Below are 20,792 nucleotides of genomic sequence, written 5' to 3' on the forward strand. Positions count from 1 at the left end.
TTGCATCACTTTACTTTAATCTGCAACTGACAAGCTTGTATGTGAAGTGTACAGATTAAATAGAAATATTTTAGTACCAGGGAATAGCAGGTGCTGTAAGATTGTTTGCATCCCTTTAATTTATGTTCAAGCTATCATGTTCAAATTTGAAGTACAGTGAATAATTAGTGCCTCCGTATACCAGCTCCGTATTGTAAGCTTTTATTGCATCATTTAATTACATTCAAGATAACATTCTAGAATGTCAAGTGCAGGGATTAATAAAAAAAATTGTCAGATTGGTCTTTGATCATATTTGCTATGATTAGGCAATTTGAGTAAGTGTTTAAGGCTTACGGCCACACCAGCTTGAGAACGCCCAATCTCATCTGACCTTGGAAGCTAAGCAAGTTTGGGCCTGAATAGTACTGAGGTGGGACCCTACCTAGGAATACCAGGTGCTGTAAGCTTTTCTTGCATCACTTTAATTTACTTTCAAGCTGACATGCTCAAATGTGAAGTGCAGTGATTAATAAAAAAAACTATCTGTTAGCACCTGGGAATAGCAGATGCTGTAAGTTTTTTTTGCATCACTTTCATTTACTCTCCAACTCACATGCCTGAATGTGAAGTGCAGTGATTCCTCAAAAATCTATCTGTTAGCACCTTGGACTACGAGATGCTGTAAGCTTCTCTTGCATCACTTTAATTTACTTTCAAGATGACATGCTAGGATGCGAAGTGCAGTGATTAATTAAAAAAACTATCTGTTAGCACCTGGGAATAGCAAATGCTGTAAGTTTTTGTTGCATCACTTTAATCTGCAACTGACAAGCTTGTATGTGAAGTGTACAGATTAAATAGAAATATTTTAGTACCAGGGAATAGCAGGTGCTGTAAGATTGTATTGCATCCCTTTAATTTATGTTCAAGCTATCATGTTCAAACTTGAAGTGCAGTGAATAATTAACTCAAACTATCTGTGAGCACCTGGGAATAGCAGATGCTGTAAGTTTTTTTTGCATCACTTTCATTTACTCTCCAACTCACATGCCTGAATGTGAAGTGCAGTGATTCATCAAAAAACTATATGTTAGCACCTTGGACTACGAGATGCTGTAAGCTTCTCTTGCATCACTTTAATTTACTGTCAAGATGACATGCTAGGATGTGAAATGCAGTGATTAATTAAAAAAACTATCTGTTAGCACCTGGGAATAGCAGATGCTGTAAGTTTTTGTTGCATCACTTTACTTTAATCTGCAACTGACAAGCTTGTATGTGAAGTGTACAGATTAAATAGAAATATTTTAGTACCAGGGAATAGCAGGTGCTGTAAGATTGTATTGCATCCCTTTAATTTATGTTCAAGCTATCATGTTCAAATTTGAAGTGCAGTGAATAATTAACTCAAACTATCTGTTAGCACCTGGGAATAGCAGATGCTGTAAGTTTTTTTTGCATCACTTTCATTTACTCTCCAACTCACATGCCTGAATGTGAAGTGCAGTGATTCATCAAAAAACTATATGTTAGCACATTGGACTACGAGATGCTGTAAGCTTCTCTTGCATCACTTTAATTAACTGTCAAGATGACATGCTAGGATGTGAAATGCAGTGATTAATTAAAAAAACTATCTGTTAGCACCTGGGAATAGCAGATGCTGTAAATTTTTGTTGCATCACTTTACTTTAATCTGCAACTGACAAGCTTGTATGTGAAGTGTACAGATTAAATAGAAATATTTTAGTACCAGGGAATAGCAGGTGCTGTAAGATTGTTTGCATCCCTTTAATTTATGTTCAAGCTATCATGTTCAAATTTGAAGTACAGTGAATAATTAGTGCCTCCGTATACCAGCTCCGTATTGTAAGCTTTTATTGCATCATTTAATTACATTCAAGATAACATTCTAGAATGTCAAGTGCAGGGATTAATAAAAAAAATTGTCAGATTGGTCTTTGATCATATTTGCTATGATTAGGCAATTTGAGTAATTGTTTAAGGCTTATGGCCACACCAGCTTGAGAACGGCCAATCTCATCTGACCTTGGAAGCTAAGCAAGTTTGGGCCTGAATAGTACTGAGGTGGGACCCTACCTAGGAATACCAGGTGCTGTAAGCTTTTCTTGCATCACTTTAATTTACTTTCAAGCTGACATGCTCAAATGTGAAGTGCAGTGATTAATAAAAAAAACTATCTGTTAGCACCTGGGAATAGCAGATGCTGTAAGTTTTTTTTGCATCACTTTCATTTACTCTCCAACTCACATGCCTGAATGTGAAGTGCTGTGATTCCTCAAAAATCTATCTGTTAGCACCTTGGACTACGAGATGCTGTAAGCTTCTCTTGCATCACTTTAATTTACTTTCAAGATGACATGCTAGGATGTGAAGTGCAGTGATTAATTAAAAAAACTATCTGTTAGCACCTGGGAATAGCAAATGCTGTAAGTTTTTGTTGCATCACTTTACTTTAATCTGCAACTGACAAGCTTGTATGTGAAGTGTACAGATTAAATAGAAATATTTTAGTACCAGGGAATAGCAGGTGCTGTAAGATTGTATTGCATCCCTTTAATTTATGTTCAAGCTATCATGTTCAAATTTGAAGTGCAGTGAATAATTAACTCAAACTATCTGTTAGCACCTGGGAATAGCAGATGCTGTAAGTTTTTTTTGCATCACTTTCATTTACTCTCCAACTCACATGCCTGAATGTGAAGTGCAGTGATTCATCAAAAAACTATATGTTAGCACCTTGGACTACGAGATGCTGTAAGCTTCTCTTGCATCACTTTAATTTACTGTCAAGATGACATGCTAGGATGTGAAATGCAGTGATTAATTAAAAAAACTATCTGTTAGCACCTGGGAATAGCAGATGCTGTAAGTTTTTGTTGCATCACTTTACTTTAATCTGCAACTGACAAGCTTGTATGTGAAGTGTACAGATTAAATAGAAATATTTTAGTACCAGGGAATAGCAGGTGCTGTAAGATTGTATTGCATCCCTTTAATTTATGTTCAAGCTATCATGTTCAAATTTGAAGTGCAGTGAATAATTAGTGCCTCCGTATACCAGCTCCGTATTGTAAGCTTTTATTGCATCATTTAATTACATTCAAGATAACATTCTAGAATGTCAAGTGCAGGGATTAATAAAAAAAATTGTCAGATTGGTCTTTGATCATATTTGCTACGATTAGGCAATTTGAGTAAGCGTATAAGGCTTACGGCCACACCAGCTTGAGAACGCCCAATCTCATCTGACCTTGGAAGCTAAGCAAGTTTGGGCCTGGATAGTACTGAGGTGGGACCCTACCTAGGAATACCAGGTGCTGTAAGCTTTTCTTGCATCACTTTAATTTACTTTCAAGCTGACATGCTCAAATGTGAAGTGCAGTGATTAATAAAAAAAACTATCTGTTAGCACCTGGGAATAGCCGATGCTGTAAGTTTTTTTTGCATCACTTTCATTTACTCTCCAACTCACATGCCTGAATGTGAAGTGCAGTGATTCATCAAAAAACTGTCTGTTAGTGCCTCCGTATACCAGATGTTGTAAGCTTTTATTGCATCATTTAATTTACATTCAAGATAACATTCTAGAATGTCAATTGCAGGGATTAATAAAAAAAATTGTCAGATTGGTCTTTGATCATATTTGCTATGATTAGGCAATTTGAGTAAGTGTTTAAGGCTTACGGCCATACCAGCTTGAGAATGCCCAATCTCATCTGACCTTGGAAGCTAAGCAAGTTTGGGCCTGGATAGTACTGAGGTGGGACCCTACCTATGTATACCAGGTGCTGTAAGCTTTTCTTGCATCACTTTAATTTACTTTCAAGCTGACATGCTCAAATGTGAAGTGCAATGATTAATAAAAAAAACTATCTGTTAGCACCTGGGAATAGCAGATGCTGTAAGTTTTTGTTGCATCACTTTACTTTAATCTGCAACTGACAAGCTTGTATGTGAAGTGTACAGATTAAATAGAAATATTTTAGTACCAGGGAATAGCAGGTGCTGTAAGATTGTATTGCATCCCTTTAATTTATGTTCAAGCTATCATGTTCAAATTTGAAGTGCAGTGAATAATTAACTCAAACTATCTGTTAGCACCTGGGAATAGCAGATGCTGTAAGTTTTTTTTGCATCACTTTCATTTACTCTCCAACTCACATGCCTGAATGTGAAGTGCAGTGATTCATCAAAAAACTATATGTTAGCACCTTGGACTACGAGATGCTGTAAGCTTCTCTTGCATCACTTTAATTTACTGTCAAGATGACATGCTAGGATGTGAAATGCAGTGGTTAATAAAAAAAACTATCTGTTAGCACCTGGGAATAGCAGATGCTGTAAGTTTTTTTTGCATCACTTTCATTTACTCTCCAACTCACATGCCTGAATGTGAAGTGCAGTGATTCATCAAAAAACTGTCTTTTAGTGCCTCCGTATACCAGATGTTGTAAGCTTTTATTGCATCATTTAATTTACATTCAAGATAACATTCTAGAATGTCAAGTGCAGGGATTAATAAAAGAAATTGTCAGATTGGTCTTTGATCATATTTGCTATGATTAGGCAATTTGAGCAAGCGTTTAAGGCTTACGGCCACACCAGCTTGAGAATGCCCAATCTCATCTGACCTTGGAAGCTAAGCAAGTTTGGGCCTGGATAGTACTGAGGTGGGACCCTACCTAGGAATACCAGGTGCTGTAAGCTTTTCTTGCATCACTTTAATTTACTTTCAAGCTGACATGCTCAAATGTGAAGTGCAGTGATTAATAAAAAAAAACTATCTATTAGCACCTGGGAAAAGTAGATGCTGTAAGTTTTTTTTGCATCACTTTCATTTACTCTCCAACTCACATGCCTGAATGTGAAGTGCAGTAAATCATCAAAAAACTGTCTGTTAGCACCTTGGACTACGAGATGCTGTAATCTTCTCTTGCATCACTTTAATTTACTTTCAAGCTGACATGCACAAATGTGAAGTGCAGTGATTAATAAAAAAACTATCTGTTAGCACCTGGGAATAGCAGATGCTGTAAGTTTTTGTTGCATCACTTTACTTTAATCTGCAACTGACAAGCTTGTATGTGAAGTGTACAGATTAAATAGAAATATTTTAGTACCAGGGAATAGCAGGTGCTGTAAGATTGTATTGCATCCCTTTAATTTATGTTCAAGCTATCATGTTCAAATTTGAAGTGCAGTGAATAATTAGTGCCTCCGTATACCAGCTCCGTATTGTAAGCTTTTATTGCATCATTTAATTACATTCAAGATAACATTCTAGAATGTCAAGTGCAGGGATTAATAAAAAAAATTGTCAGATTGGTCTTTGATCATATTTGCTATGATTAGGCAATTTGAGTAAGTGTTTAAGGCTTACGGCCACACCAGCTTGAGAACGCCCAATCTCATCTGACCTTGGAAGCTAAGCAAGTTTGGGCCTGGATAGTACTGAGGTGGGACCCTACCTATGTATACCAGGTGCTGTAAGCTTTTCTTGCATCACTTTAATTTACTTTCAAGCTGACATGCTCAAATGTGAAGTGCAATGATTAATAAAAAAAACTATCTGTTAGCACCTGGGAATAGCAGATGCTGTAAGTTTTTGTTGCATCACTTTACTTTAATCTGCAACTGACAAGCTTGTATGTGAAGTGTACAGATTAAATAGAAATATTTTAGTACCAGGGAATAGCAGGTGCTGTAAGATTGTATTGCATCCCTTTAATTTATGTTCAAGCTATCATGTTCAAATTTGAAGTGCAGTGAATAATTAACTCAAACTATCTGTTAGCACCTGGGAATAGCAGATGCTGTAAGTTTTTTTTGCATCACTTTCATTTACTCTCCAACTCACATGCCTGAATGTGAAGTGCAGTGATTCATCAAAAAACTATATGTTAGCACCTTGGACTACGAGATGCTGTAAGCTTCTCTTGCATCACTTTAATTTACTGTCAAGATGACATGCTAGGATGTGAAATGCAGTGGTTAATAAAAAAAACTATCTGTTAGCACCTGGGAATAGCAGATGCTGTAAGTTTTTTTTGCATCACTTTCATTTACTCTCCAACTCACATGCCTGAATGTGAAGTGCAGTGATTCATCAAAAAACTGTCTTTTAGTGCCTCCGTATACCAGATGTTGTAAGCTTTTATTGCATCATTTAATTTACATTCAAGATAACATTCTAGAATGTCAAGTGCAGGGATTAATAAAAAAAATTGTCAGATTGGTCTTTGATCATATTTGCTATGATTAGGCAATTTGAGCAAGTGTTTAAGGCTTACGGCCACACCAGCTTGAGAATGCCCAATCTCGTCTGACCTTGGAAGCTAAGCAAGTTTGGGCCTGGATAGTACTGAGGTGGGACCCTACCTAGGAATACCAGGTGCTGTAAGCTTTTCTTGCATCACTTTAATTTACTTTCAAGCTGACATGCTCAAATGTGAAGTGCAGTGATTAATAAAAAAAAACTATCTATTAGCACCTGGGAAAAGTAGATGCTGTAAGTTTTTTTTGCATCACTTTCATTTACTCTCCAACTCACATGCCTGAATGTGAAGTGCAGTAAATCATCAAAAAACTGTCTGTTAGCACCTTGGACTACGAGATGCTGTAATCTTCTCTTGCATCACTTTAATTTACTTTCAAGCTGACATGCACAAATGTGAAGTGCAGTGATTAATAAAAAAACTATCTGTTAGCACCTGGGAATAGCAGATGCTGTAAGTTTTTGTTGCATCACTTTACTTTAATCTGCAACTGACAAGCTTGTATGTGAAGTGTACAGATTAAATAGAAATATTTTAGTACCAGGGAATAGCAGGTGCTGTAAGATTGTATTGCATCCCTTTAATTTATGTTCAAGCTATCATGTTCAAATTTGAAGTGCAGTGAATAATTAGTGCCTCCGTATACCAGCTCCGTATTGTAAGCTTTTATTGCATCATTTAATTACATTCAAGATAACATTCTAGAATGTCAAGTGCAGGGATTAATAAAAAAAATTGTCAGATTGGTCTTTGATCATATTTGCTATGATTAGGCAATTTGAGTAAGTGTTTAAGCTTACGGCCACACCAGCTTGAGAACGCCCAATCTCATCTGACCTTGGAAGCTAAGCAAGTTTGGGCCTGAATAGTACTGAGGTGGGACCCTACCTAGGAATACCAGGTGCTGTAAGCTTTTCTTGCATCACTTTAATTTACTTTCAAGCTGACATGCTCAAATGTGAAGTGCAGTGATTAATTAAAAAAACTATCTGTTAGCACCTGGGAATAGCAAATGCTGTAAGTTTTTGTTGCATCACTTTACGTTAATCTGCAACTGACAAGCTTGTATGTGAAGTGTACAGATTAAATAGAAATATTTTAGTACCAGGGAATAGCAGGTGCTGTAAGATTGTATTGCGTCCCTTTAATTTATGTTCAAGCTATCATGTTCAAATTTGAAGTGCAGTGAATAATTAACTCAAACTATCTGTTAGCACCTGGGAATAGCAGATGCTGTAAGTTTTTTTTGCATCACTTTCATTTACTCTCCAACTCACATGCCTGAATGTGAAGTGCAGTGATTCATCAAAAAACTGTCTGTTAGTGCCTCCGTATACCAGATGTTGTAAGCTTTTATTGCATCATTTAATTTACATTCAAGACAACATTCTAGAATGTCAAGTGCAGGGATTAATAAAAAAAATTGTCAGATTGGTCTTTGATCATATTTGCTATGATTAGGCAATTTGAGTAAGTGTTTAAGGCTTACGGCCATACCAGCTTGAGAATGCCCAATCTCATCTGACCTTGGAAGCTAAGCAAGTTTGGGCCTGGATAGTACTGAGGTGGGACCCTACCTATGTATACCAGGTGCTGTAAGCTTTTCTTGCATCACTTTAATTTACTTTCAAGCTGACATGCTCAAATGTGAAGTGCAATGATTAATAAAAAAAACTATCTGTTAGCACCTGGGAATAGCAGATGCTGTAAGTTTTTGTTGCATCACTTTACTTTAATCTGCAACTGACAAGCTTGTATGTGAAGTGTACAGATTAAATAGAAATATTTTAGTACCAGGGAATAGCAGGTGCTGTAAGATTGTATTGCATCCCTTTAATTTATGTTCAAGCTATCATGTTCAAATTTGAAGTGCAGTGAATAATTAACTCAAACTATCTGTTAGCACCTGGGAATAGCAGATGCTGTAAGTTTTTTTTGCATCACTTTCATTTACTCTCCAACTCACATGCCTGAATGTGAAGTGCAGTGATTCATCAAAAAACTATATGTTAGCACCTTGGACTACGAGATGCTGTAAGCTTCTCTTGCATCACTTTAATTTACTGTCAAGATGACATGCTAGGATGTGAAATGCAGTGGTTAATAAAAAAAACTATCTGTTAGCACCTGGGAATAGCAGATGCTGTAAGTTTTTTTTGCATCACTTTCATTTACTCTCCAACTCACATGCCTGAATGTGAAGTGCAGTGATTCATCAAAAAACTGTCTTTTAGTGCCTCCGTATACCAGATGTTGTAAGCTTTTATTGCATCATTTAATTTACATTCAAGATAACATTCTAGAATGTCAAGTGCAGGGATTAATAAAAAAAATTGTCAGATTGGTCTTTGATCATATTTGCTATGATTAGGCAATTTGAGCAAGTGTTTAAGGCTTACGGCCACACCAGCTTGAGAATGCCCAATCTCGTCTGACCTTGGAAGCTAAGCAAGTTTGGGCCTGGATAGTACTGAGGTGGGACCCTACCTAGGAATACCAGGTGCTGTAAGCTTTTCTTGCATCACTTTAATTTACTTTCAAGCTGACATGCTCAAATGTGAAGTGCAGTGATTAATAAAAAAAAACTATCTATTAGCACCTGGGAAAAGTAGATGCTGTAAGTTTTTTTTGCATCACTTTCATTTACTCTCCAACTCACATGCCTGAATGTGAAGTGCAGTAAATCATCAAAAAACTGTCTGTTAGCACCTTGGACTACGAGATGCTGTAATCTTCTCTTGCATCACTTTAATTTACTTTCAAGCTGACATGCACAAATGTGAAGTGCAGTGATTAATAAAAAAACTATCTGTTAGCACCTGGGAATAGCAGATGCTGTAAGTTTTTGTTGCATCACTTTACTTTAATCTGCAACTGACAAGCTTGTATGTGAAGTGTACAGATTAAATAGAAATATTTTAGTACCAGGGAATAGCAGGTGCTGTAAGATTGTATTGCATCCCTTTAATTTATGTTCAAGCTATCATGTTCAAATTTGAAGTGCAGTGAATAATTAGTGCCTCCGTATACCAGCTCCGTATTGTAAGCTTTTATTGCATCATTTAATTACATTCAAGATAACATTCTAGAATGTCAAGTGCAGGGATTAATAAAAAAAATTGTCAGATTGGTCTTTGATCATATTTGCTATGATTAGGCAATTTGAGTAAGTGTTTAAGGCTTACGGCCACACCAGCTTGAGAACGCCCAATCTCATCTGACCTTGGAAGCTAAGCAAGTTTGGTCCTGAATAGTACTGAGGTGGGACCCTACCTAGGAATACCAGGTGCTGTAAGCTTTTCTTGCATCACTTTAATTTACTTTCAAGCTGACATGCTCAAATGTGAAGTGCAGTGATTAATTAAAAAAACTATCTGTTAGCACCTGGGAATAGCAAATGCTGTAAGTTTTTGTTGCATCACTTTACGTTAATCTGCAACTGACAAGCTTGTATGTGAAGTGTACAGATTAAATAGAAATATTTTAGTACCAGGGAATAGCAGGTGCTGTAAGATTGTATTGCGTCCCTTTAATTTATGTTCAAGCTATCATGTTCAAATTTGAAGTGCAGTGAATAATTAACTCAAACTATCTGTTAGCACCTGGGAATAGCAGATGCTGTAAGTTTTTTTTGCATCACTTTCATTTACTCTCCAACTCACATGCCTGAATGTGAAGTGCAGTGATTCATCAAAAAACTGTCTGTTAGTGCCTCCGTATACCAGATGTTGTAAGCTTTTATTGCATCATTTAATTTACATTCAAGACAACATTCTAGAATGTCAAGTGCAGGGATTAATAAAAAAAATTGTCAGATTGGTCTTTGATCATATTTGCTATGATTAGGCAATTTGAGTAAGCGTATAAGGCTTACGGCCACACCAGCTTGAGAACGCCCAATCTCATCTGACCTTGGAAACTAAGCAAGTTTGGGCCTGGATAGTACTGAGGTGGGACCCTACCTAGGAATACCAGGTGCTGTAAGCTTTTCTTGCATCACTTTAATTTACTTTCAAGCTGACATGCTCAAATGTGAAGTGCAGTGATTAATAAAAAAAACTATCTGTTAGCACCTGGGAATAGCCGATGCTGTAAGTTTTTTTTGCATCACTTTCATTTACTCTCCAACTCACATGCCTGAATGTGAAGTGCAGTGATTCATCAAAAAACTGTCTGTTAGTGCCTCCGTATACCAGATGTTGTAAGCTTTTATTGCATCATTTAATTTACATTCAAGATAACATTCTAGAATGTCAATTGCAGGGATTAATAAAAAAAATTGTCAGATTGGTCTTTGATCATATTTGCTATGATTAGGCAATTTGAGTAAGTGTTTAAGGCTTACGGCCATACCAGCTTGAGAATGCCCAATCTCATCTGACCTTGGAAGCTAAGCAAGTTTGGGCCTGGATAGTACTGAGGTGGGACCCTACCTATGTATAGCAGGTGCTGTAAGCTTTTCTTGCATCACTTTAATTTACTTTCAAGCTGACATGCTCAAATGTGAAGTGCAATGATTAATAAAAAAAACTATCTGTTAGCACCTGGGAATAGCAGATGCTGTAAGTTTTTGTTGCATCACTTTACTTTAATCTGCAACTGACAAGCTTGTATGTGAAGTGTACAGATTAAATAGAAATATTTTAGTACCAGGGAATAGCAGGTGCTGTAAGATTGTATTGCATCCCTTTAATTTATGTTCAAGCTATCATGTTCAAATTTGAAGTGCAGTGAATAATTAACTCAAACTATCTGTTAGCACCTGGGAATAGCAGATGCTGTAAGTTTTTTTGGCATCACTTTCATTTACTCTCCAACTCACATGCCTGAATGTGAAGTGCAGTGATTCATCAAAAAACTATATGTTAGCACCTTGGACTACGAGATGCTGTAAGCTTCTCTTGCATCACTTTAATTTACTGTCAAGATGACATGCTAGGATGTGAAATGCAGTGGTTAATTAAAAAAACTATCTGTTAGCACCTGGGAATAGCAGATGCTGTAAGTTTTTGTTGCATCACTTTACTTTAATCTGCAACTGACAAGCTTGTATGTGAAGTGTACAGATTAAATAGAAATATTTTAGTACCAGGGAATAGCAGGTGCTGTAAGATTGTTTGCATCCCTTTAATTTATGTTCAAGCTATCATGTTCAAATTTGAAGTGCAGTGAATAATTAGTGCCTCCGTATACCAGCTCCGTATTGTAAGCTTTTATTGCATCATTTAATTACATTCAAGATAACATTCTAGAATGTCAAGTGCAGGGATTAATAAAAAAAATTGTCAGATTGGTCTTTGATCATATTTGCTACGATTAGGCAATTTGAGTAAGCGTATTAGGCTTACGGCCACACCAGCTTGAGAACGCCCAATCTCATCTGACCTTGGAAGCTAAGCAAGTTTGGGCCTGGATAGTACTGAGGTGGGACCCTACCTAGGAATACCAGGTGCTGTAAGCTTTTCTTGCATCACTTTAATTTACTTTCAAGCTGACATGCTCAAATGTGAAGTGCAGTGATTAATAAAAAAAACTATCTGTTAGCACCTGGGAATAGCCGATGCTGTAAGTTTTTTTTGCATCACTTTCATTTACTCTCCAACTCACATGCCTGAATGTGAAGTGCAGTGATTCATCAAAAAACTGTCTGTTAGTGCCTCCGTATACCAGATGTTGTAAGCTTTTATTGCATCATTTAATTTACATTCAAGATAACATTCTAGAATGTCAATTGCAGGGATTAATAAAAAAAATTGTCAGATTGGTCTTTGATCATATTTGCTATGATTAGGCAATTTGAGTAAGTGTTTAAGGCTTACGGCCATACCAGCTTGAGAATGCCCAATCTCATCTGACCTTGGAAGCTAAGCAAGTTTGGGCCTGGATAGTACTGAGGTGGGACCCTACCTATGTATACCAGGTGCTGTAAGCTTTTCTTGCATCACTTTAATTTACTTTCAAGCTGACATGCTCAAATGTGAAGTGCAATGATTAATAAAAAAAACTATCTGTTAGCACCTGGGAATAGCAGATGCTGTAAGTTTTTGTTGCATCACTTTACTTTAATCTGCAACTGACAAGCTTGTATGTGAAGTGTACAGATTAAATAGAAATATTTTAGTACCAGGGAATAGCAGGTGCTGTAAGATTGTATTGCCTCCCTTTAATTTATGTTCAAGCTATCATGTTCAAATTTGAAGTGCAGTGAATAATTAACTCAAACTATCTGTTAGCACCTGGGAATAGCAGATGCTGTAAGTTTTTTTTGCATCACTTTCATTTACTCTCCAACTCACATGCCTGAATGTGAAGTGCAGTGATTCATCAAAAAACTATATGTTAGCACCTTGGACTACGAGATGCTGTAAGCTTCTCTTGCATCACTTTAATTTACTGTCAAGATGACATGCTAGGATGTGAAATGCAGTGGTTAATTAAAAAAACTATCTGTTAGCACCTGGGAATAGCAGATGCTGTAAGTTTTTGTTGCATCACTTTACTTTAATCTGCAACTGACAAGCTTGTATGTGAAGTGTACAGATTAAATAGAAATATTTTAGTACCAGGGAATAGCAGGTGCTGTAAGATTGTTTGCATCCCTTTAATTTATGTTCAAGCTATCATGTTCAAATTTGAAGTGCAGTGAATAATTAGTGCCTCCGTATACCAGCTCCGTATTGTAAGCTTTTATTGCATCATTTAATTACATTCAAGATAACATTCTAGAATGTCAAGTGCAGGGATTAATAAAAAAAATTGTCAGATTGGTCTTTGATCATATTTGCTACGATTAGGCAATTTGAGTAAGCGTATAAGGCTTACGGCCACACCAGCTTGAGAACGCCCAATCTCATCTGACCTTGGAAGCTAAGCAAGTTTGGGCCTGGATAGTACTGAGGTGGGACCCTACCTAGGAATACCAGGTGCTGTAAGCTTTTCTTGCATCACTTTAATTTACTTTCAAGCTGACATGCTCAAATGTGAAGTGCAGTGATTAATAAAAAAAACTATCTGTTAGCACCTGGGAATAGCCGATGCTGTAAGTTTTTTTTGCATCACTTTCATTTACTCTCCAACTCACATGCCTGAATGTGAAGTGCAGTGATTCATCAAAAAACTGTCTGTTAGTGCCTCCGTATACCAGATGTTGTAAGCTTTTATTGCATCATTTAATTTACATTCAAGATAACATTCTAGAATGTCAATTGCAGGGATTAATAAAAAAAATTGTCAGATTGGTCTTTGATCATATTTGCTATGATTAGGCAATTTGAGTAAGTGTTTAAGGCTTACGGCCATACCAGCTTGAGAATGCCCAATCTCATCTGACCTTGGAAGCTAAGCAAGTTTGGGCCTGGATAGTACTGAGGTGGGACCCTACCTATGTATACCAGGTGCTGTAAGCTTTTCTTGCATCACTTTAATTTACTTTCAAGCTGACATGCTCAAATGTGAAGTGCAATGATTAATAAAAAAAACTATCTGTTAGCACCTGGGAATAGCAGATGCTGTAAGTTTTTGTTGCATCACTTTACTTTAATCTGCAACTGACAAGCTTGTATGTGAAGTGTACAGATTAAATAGAAATATTTTAGTACCAGGGAATAGCAGGTGCTGTAAGATTGTATTGCATCCCTTTAATTTATGTTCAAGCTATCATGTTCAAATTTGAAGTGCAGTGAATAATTAACTCAAACTATCTGTTAGCACCTGGGAATAGCAGATGCTGTAAGTTTTTTTTGCATCACTTTCATTTACTCTCCAACTCACATGCCTGAATGTGAAGTGCAGTGATTCATCAAAAAACTATATGTTAGCACCTTGGACTACGAGATGCTGTAAGCTTCTCTTGCATCACTTTAATTTACTGTCAAGATGACATGCTAGGATGTGAAATGCAGTGGTTAATAAAAAAAACTATCTGTTAGCACCTGGGAATAGCAGATGCTGTAAGTTTTTTTTGCATCACTTTCATTTACTCTCCAACTCACATGCCTGAATGTGAAGTGCAGTGATTCATCAAAAAACTGTCTTTTAGTGCCTCCGTATACCAGATGTTGTAAGCTTTTATTGCATCATTTAATTTACATTCAAGATAACATTCTAGAATGTCAAGTGCAGGGATTAATAAAAAAAATTGTCAGATTGGTCTTTGATCATATTTGCTATGATTAGGCAATTTGAGCAAGTGTTTAAGGCTTACGGCCACACCAGCTTGAGAATGCCCAATCTCATCTGACCTTGGAAGCTAAGCAAGTTTGGGCCTGGATAGTACTGAGGTGGGACCCTACCTAGGAATACCAGGTGCTGTAAGCTTTTCTTGCATCACTTTAATTTACTTTCAAGCTGACATGCTCAAATGTGAAGTGCAGTGATTAATAAAAAAAAACTATCTATTAGCACCTGGGAAAAGTAGATGCTGTAAGTTTTTTTTGCATCACTTTCATTTACTCTCCAACTCACATGCCTGAATGTGAAGTGCAGTAAATCATCAAAAAACTGTCTGTTAGCACCTTGGACTACGAGATGCTGTAATCTTCTCTTGCATCACTTTAATTTACTTTCAAGCTGACATGCACAAATGTGAAGTGCAGTGATTAATAAAAAAACTATCTGTTAGCACCTGGGAATAGCAGATGCTGTAAGTTTTTGTTGCATCACTTTACTTTAATCTGCAACTGACAAGCTTGTATGTGAAGTGTACAGATTAAATAGAAATATTTTAGTACCAGGGAATAGCAGGTGCTGTAAGATTGTATTGCATCCCTTTAATTTATGTTCAAGCTATCATGTTCAAATTTGAAGTGCAGTGAATAATTAGTGCCTCCGTATACCAGCTCCGTATTGTAAGCTTTTATTGCATCATTTAATTACATTCAAGATAACATTCTAGAATGTCAAGTGCAGGGATTAATAAAAAAAATTGTCAGATTGGTCTTTGATCATATTTGCTATGATTAGGCAATTTGAGTAAGTGTTTAAGGCTTACGGCCACACCAGCTTGAGAACGCCCAATCTCATCTGACCTTGGAAGCTAAGCAAGTTTGGGCCTGAATAGTACTGAGGTGGGACCCTACCTAGGAATACCAGGTGCTGTAAGCTTTTCTTGCATCACTTTAATTTACTTTCAAGCTGACATGCTCAAATGTGAAGTGCAGTGATTAATTAAAAAAACTATCTGTTAGCACCTGGGAATAGCAAATGCTGTAAGTTTTTGTTGCATCACTTTACGTTAATCTGCAACTGACAAGCTTGTATGTGAAGTGTACAGATTAAATAGAAATATTTTAGTACCAGGGAATAGCAGGTGCTGTAAGATTGTATTGCGTCCCTTTAATTTATGTTCAAGCTATCATGTTCAAATTTGAAGTGCAGTGAATAATTAACTCAAACTATCTGTTAGCACCTGGGAATAGCAGATGCTGTAAGTTTTTTTTGCATCACTTTCATTTACTCTCCAACTCACATGCCTGAATGTGAAGTGCAGTGATTCATCAAAAAACTGTCTGTTAGTGCCTCCGTATACCAGATGTTGTAAGCTTTTATTGCATCATTTAATTTACATTCAAGACAACATTCTAGAATGTCAAGTGCAGGGATTAATAAAAAAAATTGTCAGATTGGTCTTTGATCATATTTGCTATGATTAGGCAATTTGAGTAAGTGTTTAAGGCTTACGGCCAGACCAGCTTGAGAATGCCCAATCTCATCTGACCTTGGAAGCTAAGCAAGTTTGGGCCTGGATAGTACTGAGGTGGGACCCTACCTATGTATACCAGGTGCTGTAAGCTTTTCTTGCATCACTTTAATTTACTTTCAAGCTGACATGCTCAAATGTGAAGTGCAATGATTAATAAAAAAAACTATCTGTTAGCACCTGGGAATAGCAGATGCTGTAAGTTTTTGTTGCATCACTTTACTTTAATCTGCAACTGACAAGCTTGTATGTGAAGTGTACAGATTAAATAGAAATATTTTAGTACCAGGGAATAGCAGGTGCTGTAAGATTGTATTGCATCCCTTTAATTTATGTTCAAGCTATCATGTTCAAATTTGAAGTGCAGTGAATAATTAGTGCCTCCGTATACCAGCTCCGTATTGTAAGCTTTTATTGCATCATTTAATTACATTCAAGATAACATTCTAGAATGTCAAGTGCAGGGATTAATAAAAAAAATTGTCAGATTGGTCTTTGATCATATTTGCTATGATTAGGCAATTTGAGTAAGTGTTTAAGGCTTACGGCCACACCAGCTTGAGAACGCCCAATCTCATCTGACCTTGGAAGCTAAGCAAGTTTGGGCCTGAATAGTACTGAGGTGGGACCCTACCTAGGAATACCAGGTGCTGTAAGCTTTTCTTGCATCACTTTAATTTACTTTCAAGCTGACATGCTCAAATGTGAAGTGCAGTGATTAATTAAAAAAACTATCTGTTAGCACCTGGGAATAGCAAATGCTGTAAGTTTTTGTTGCATCACTTTACGTTAATCTGCAACTGACAAGCTTGTATGTGAAGTGTACAGATTAAATAGAAATATTTTAGTACCAGGGAATAGCAGGTGCTGTAAGATTGTATTGCGTCCCTTTAATTTATGTTCAAGCTATCATGTTCAAATTTGAAGTGCAGTGAATAATTAACTCAAACTATCTGTTAGCACCTGGGAATAGCAGATGCTGTAAGTTTTTTTTGCATCACTTTCATTTACTCTCCAACTCACATGCCTGAATGTGAAGTGCAGTGATTCATCAAAAAACTGTCTGTTAGTGCCTCCGTATACCAGATGTTGTAAGCTTTTATTGCATCATTTAATTTACATTCAAGACAACATTCTAGAATGTCAAGTGCAGGGATTAATAAAAAAAATTGTCAGATTGGTCTTTGATCATATTTGCTATGATTAGGCAATTTGAGTAAGCGTATAAGGCTTACGGCCACACCAGCTTGAGAACGCCCAATCTCATCTGACCTTGGAAACTAAGCAAGTTTGGGCCTGGATAGTACTGAGGTGGGACCCTACCTAGGAATACCAGGTGCTGTAAGCTTTTCTTGCATCACTTTAATTTACTTTCAAGCTGACATGCTCAAATGTGAAGTGCAGTGATTAATAAAAAAAACTATCTGTTAGCACCTGGGAATAGCCGATGCTGTAAGTTTTTTTTGCATCACTTTCATTTACTCTCCAACTCACATGCCTGAATGTGAAGTGCAGTGATTCATCAAAAAACTGTCTGTTAGTGCCTCCGTATACCAGATGTTGTAAGCTTTTATTGCATCATTTAATTTACATTCAAGATAACATTCTAGAATGTCAATTGCAGGGATTAATAAAAAAAATTGTCAGATTGGTCTTTGATCATATTTGCTATGATTAGGCAATTTGAGTAAGTGTTTAAGGCTTACGGCCATACCAGCTTGAGAATGCCCAATCTCATCTGACCTTGGAAGCTAAGCAAGTTTGGGCCTGGATAGTACTGAGGTGGGACCCTACCTATGTATAGCAGGTGCTGTAAGCTTTTCTTGCATCACTTTAATTTACTTTCAAGCTGACATGCTCAAATGTGAAGTGCAATGATTAATAAAAAAAACTATCTGTTAGCACCTGGGAATAGCAGATGCTGTAAGTTTTTGTTGCATCACTTTACTTTAATCTGCAACTGACAAGCTTGTATGTGAAGTGTACAGATTAAATAGAAATATTTTAGTACCAGGGAATAGCAGGTGCTGTAAGATTGTATTGCATCCCTTTAATTTATGTTCAAGCTATCATGTTCAAATTTGAAGTGCAGTGAATAATTAACTCAAACTATCTGTTAGCACCTGGGAATAGCAGATGCTGTAAGTTTTTTTGGCATCACTTTCATTTACTCTCCAACTCACATGCCTGAATGTGAAGTGCAGTGATTCATCAAAAAACTATATGTTAGCACCTTGGACTACGAGATGCTGTAAGCTTCTCTTGCATCACTTTAATTTACTGTCAAGATGACATGCTAGGATGTGAAATGCAGTGGTTAATTAAAAAAACTATCTGTTAGCACCTGGGAATAGCAGATGCTGTAAGTTTTTGTTGCATCACTTTACTTTAATCTGCAACTGACAAGCTTGTATGTGAAGTGTACAGATTAAATAGAAATATTTTAGTACCAGGGAATAGCAGGTGCTGTAAGATTGTTTGCATCCCTTTAATTTATGTTCAAGCTATCATGTTCAAATTTGAAGTGCAGTGAATAATTAGTGCCTCCGTATACCAGCTCCGTATTGTAAGCTTTTATTGCATCATTTAATTACATTCAAGATAACATTCTAGAATGTCAAGTGCAGGGATTAATAAAAAAAATTGTCAGATTGGTCTTTGATCATATTTGCTACGATTAGGCAATTTGAGTAAGCGTATTAGGCTTACGGCCACACCAGCTTGAGAACGCCCAATCTCATCTGACCTTGGAAGCTAAGCAAGTTTGGGCCTGGATAGTACTGAGGTGGGACCCTACCTAGGAATACCAGGTGCTGTAAGCTTTTCTTGCATCACTTTAATTTACTTTCAAGCTGACATGCTCAAATGTGAAGTGCAGTGATTAATAAAAAAAACTATCTGTTAGCACCTGGGAATAGCCGATGCTGTAAGTTTTTTTTGCATCACTTTCATTTACTCTCCAACTCACATGCCTGAATGTGAAGTGCAGTGATTCATCAAAAAACTGTCTGTTAGTGCCTCCGTATACCAGATGTTGTAAGCTTTTATTGCATCATTTAATTTACATTCAAGATAACATTCTAGAATGTCAATTGCAGGGATTAATAAAAAAAATTGTCAGATTGGTCTTTGATCATATTTGCTATGATTAGGCAATTTGAGTAAGTGTTTAAGGCTTACGGCCATACCAGCTTGAGAATGCCCAATCTCATCTGACCTTGGAAGCTAAGCAAGTTTGGGCCTGGATAGTACTGAGGTGGGACCCTACCTATGTATACCAGGTGCTGTAAGCTTTTCTTGCATCACTTTAATTTACTTTCAAGCTGACATGCTCAAATGTGAAGTGCAATGATTAATAAAAAAAACTATCTGTTAGCACCTGGGAATAGCAGATGCTGTAAGTTTTTGTTGCATCACTTTACTTTAATCTGCAACTGACAAGCTTGTATGTGAAGTGTACAGATTAAATAGAAATATTTTAGTACCAGGGAATAGCAGGTGCTGTAAGATTGTATTGCCTCCCTTTAATTTATGTTCAAGCTATCATGTTCAAATTTGAAGTGCAGTGAATAATTAACTCAAACTATCTGTTAGCACCTGGGAATAGCAGATGCTGTAAGTTTTTTTTGCATCACTTTCATTTACTCTCCAACTCACATGCCTGAATGTGAAGTGCAGTGATTCATCAAAAAACTATATGTTAGCACCTTGGACTACGAGATGCTGTAAGCTTCTCTTGCATCACTTTAATTTACTGTCAAGATGACATGCTAGGATGTGAAATGCAGTGGTTAATTAAAAAAACTATCTGTTAGCACCTGGGAATAGCAGATGCTGTAAGTTTTTGTTGCATCACTTTACTTTAATCTGCAACTGACAAGCTTGTATGTGAAGTGTACAGATTAAATAGAAATATTTTAGTACCAGGGAATAGCAGGTGCTGTAAGATTGTTTGCATCCCTTTAATTTATGTTCAAGCTATCATGTTCAAATTTGAAGTGCAGTGAATAATTAGTGCCTCCGTATACCAGCTCCGTATTGTAAGCTTTTATTGCATCATTTAATTACATTCAAGATAACATTCTAGAATGTCAAGTGCAGGGATTAATAAAAAAAATTGTCAGATTGGTCTTTGATCATATTTGCTACGATTAGGCAATTTGAGTAAGCGTATAAGGCTTACGGCCACACCAGCTTGAGAACGCCCAATCTCATCTGACCTTGGAAGCTAAGCAAGTTTGGGCCTGGATAGTACTGAGGTGGGACCCTACCTAGGAATACCAGGTGCTGTAAGCTTTTCTTGCATCACTTTAATTTACTTTCAAGCTGACATGCTCAAATGTGAAGTGCAGTGATTAATAAAAAAAACTATCTGTTAGCACCTGGGAATAGCCGATGCTGTAAGTTTTTTTTGCATCACTTTCATTTACTCTCCAACTCACATGCCTGAATGTGAAGTGCAGTGATTCATCAAAAAACTGTCTGTTAGTGCCTCCGTATACCAGATGTTGTAAGCTTTTATTGCATCATTTAATTTACATTCAAGATAACATTCTAGAATGTCAATTGCAGGGATTAATAAAAAAAATTGTCAGATTGGTCTTTGATCATATTTGCTATGATTAGGCAATTTGAGTAAGTGTTTAAGGCTTACGGCCATACCAGCTTGAGAATGCCCAATCTCATCTGACCTTGGAAGCTAAGCAAGTTTGGGCCTGGATAGTACTGAGGTGGGACCCTACCTATGTATACCAGGTGCTGTAAGCTTTTCTTGCATCACTTTAATTTACTTTCAAGCTGACATGCTCAAATGT

General features: G+C 36.8%; 5 non-coding genes and 22 pseudogenes across 5 annotated transcripts; all 27 read left to right on the plus strand.

Moving 5' to 3' along the window:
- Positions 1–330: 330 nt before the first annotated feature.
- LOC145645952 (5S ribosomal RNA) lies at positions 331–449 on the plus strand (annotated as a pseudogene).
- A 1,539-nt stretch (positions 450–1,988) lies between these two features.
- LOC145649721 (5S ribosomal RNA) lies at positions 1,989–2,107 on the plus strand (annotated as a pseudogene).
- Positions 2,108–3,213: 1,106 nt separating this feature from the next.
- On the plus strand, positions 3,214–3,332 carry LOC145648076 (5S ribosomal RNA). The gene has a single exon (XR_014116423.1). It is a non-coding gene; the product is annotated as a 5S ribosomal RNA (ribosomal RNA).
- A 352-nt stretch (positions 3,333–3,684) lies between these two features.
- LOC145649415 (5S ribosomal RNA) lies at positions 3,685–3,803 on the plus strand (annotated as a pseudogene).
- Positions 3,804–4,594: 791 nt separating this feature from the next.
- Positions 4,595–4,713, plus strand: LOC145647348 (5S ribosomal RNA; annotated as a pseudogene).
- A 667-nt stretch (positions 4,714–5,380) lies between these two features.
- LOC145649643 (5S ribosomal RNA) lies at positions 5,381–5,499 on the plus strand (annotated as a pseudogene).
- Positions 5,500–6,290: 791 nt separating this feature from the next.
- LOC145648113 (5S ribosomal RNA) lies at positions 6,291–6,409 on the plus strand (annotated as a pseudogene).
- Positions 6,410–7,075: 666 nt separating this feature from the next.
- Positions 7,076–7,194, plus strand: LOC145645963 (5S ribosomal RNA; annotated as a pseudogene).
- A 570-nt stretch (positions 7,195–7,764) lies between these two features.
- Positions 7,765–7,883, plus strand: LOC145649416 (5S ribosomal RNA; annotated as a pseudogene).
- A 791-nt stretch (positions 7,884–8,674) lies between these two features.
- On the plus strand, positions 8,675–8,793 carry LOC145648115 (5S ribosomal RNA; annotated as a pseudogene).
- A 667-nt stretch (positions 8,794–9,460) lies between these two features.
- On the plus strand, positions 9,461–9,579 carry LOC145648807 (5S ribosomal RNA; annotated as a pseudogene).
- A 570-nt stretch (positions 9,580–10,149) lies between these two features.
- On the plus strand, positions 10,150–10,268 carry LOC145648697 (5S ribosomal RNA; annotated as a pseudogene).
- A 352-nt stretch (positions 10,269–10,620) lies between these two features.
- On the plus strand, positions 10,621–10,739 carry LOC145650527 (5S ribosomal RNA; annotated as a pseudogene).
- An 884-nt stretch (positions 10,740–11,623) lies between these two features.
- Positions 11,624–11,742, plus strand: LOC145648087 (5S ribosomal RNA). The gene has a single exon (XR_014116424.1). It is a non-coding gene; the product is annotated as a 5S ribosomal RNA (ribosomal RNA).
- A 352-nt stretch (positions 11,743–12,094) lies between these two features.
- Positions 12,095–12,213, plus strand: LOC145649418 (5S ribosomal RNA; annotated as a pseudogene).
- An 884-nt stretch (positions 12,214–13,097) lies between these two features.
- LOC145648099 (5S ribosomal RNA) lies at positions 13,098–13,216 on the plus strand. Its single transcript, XR_014116425.1, has one exon. It is a non-coding gene; the product is annotated as a 5S ribosomal RNA (ribosomal RNA).
- Positions 13,217–13,568: 352 nt separating this feature from the next.
- LOC145649420 (5S ribosomal RNA) lies at positions 13,569–13,687 on the plus strand (annotated as a pseudogene).
- Positions 13,688–14,478: 791 nt separating this feature from the next.
- Positions 14,479–14,597, plus strand: LOC145647349 (5S ribosomal RNA; annotated as a pseudogene).
- A 667-nt stretch (positions 14,598–15,264) lies between these two features.
- On the plus strand, positions 15,265–15,383 carry LOC145645974 (5S ribosomal RNA; annotated as a pseudogene).
- Positions 15,384–15,953: 570 nt separating this feature from the next.
- LOC145650400 (5S ribosomal RNA) lies at positions 15,954–16,072 on the plus strand (annotated as a pseudogene).
- A 446-nt stretch (positions 16,073–16,518) lies between these two features.
- On the plus strand, positions 16,519–16,637 carry LOC145645986 (5S ribosomal RNA; annotated as a pseudogene).
- A 570-nt stretch (positions 16,638–17,207) lies between these two features.
- On the plus strand, positions 17,208–17,326 carry LOC145648698 (5S ribosomal RNA; annotated as a pseudogene).
- Positions 17,327–17,678: 352 nt separating this feature from the next.
- On the plus strand, positions 17,679–17,797 carry LOC145650528 (5S ribosomal RNA; annotated as a pseudogene).
- Positions 17,798–18,681: 884 nt separating this feature from the next.
- LOC145648110 (5S ribosomal RNA) lies at positions 18,682–18,800 on the plus strand. Its single transcript, XR_014116426.1, has one exon. It is a non-coding gene; the product is annotated as a 5S ribosomal RNA (ribosomal RNA).
- Positions 18,801–19,152: 352 nt separating this feature from the next.
- LOC145649421 (5S ribosomal RNA) lies at positions 19,153–19,271 on the plus strand (annotated as a pseudogene).
- An 884-nt stretch (positions 19,272–20,155) lies between these two features.
- Positions 20,156–20,274, plus strand: LOC145648122 (5S ribosomal RNA). Its single transcript, XR_014116427.1, has one exon. It is a non-coding gene; the product is annotated as a 5S ribosomal RNA (ribosomal RNA).
- A 352-nt stretch (positions 20,275–20,626) lies between these two features.
- LOC145649422 (5S ribosomal RNA) lies at positions 20,627–20,745 on the plus strand (annotated as a pseudogene).
- The last annotated feature ends 47 nt before the right edge of the window (positions 20,746–20,792 follow it).

Source organism: Electrophorus electricus, chromosome 13, assembly GCF_041902795.1.
Source record: "Electrophorus electricus isolate QZ-2024a chromosome 13, ASM4190279v1, whole genome shotgun sequence".
NCBI classification, from domain to species: domain Eukaryota; kingdom Metazoa; phylum Chordata; class Actinopteri; order Gymnotiformes; family Gymnotidae; genus Electrophorus; species Electrophorus electricus.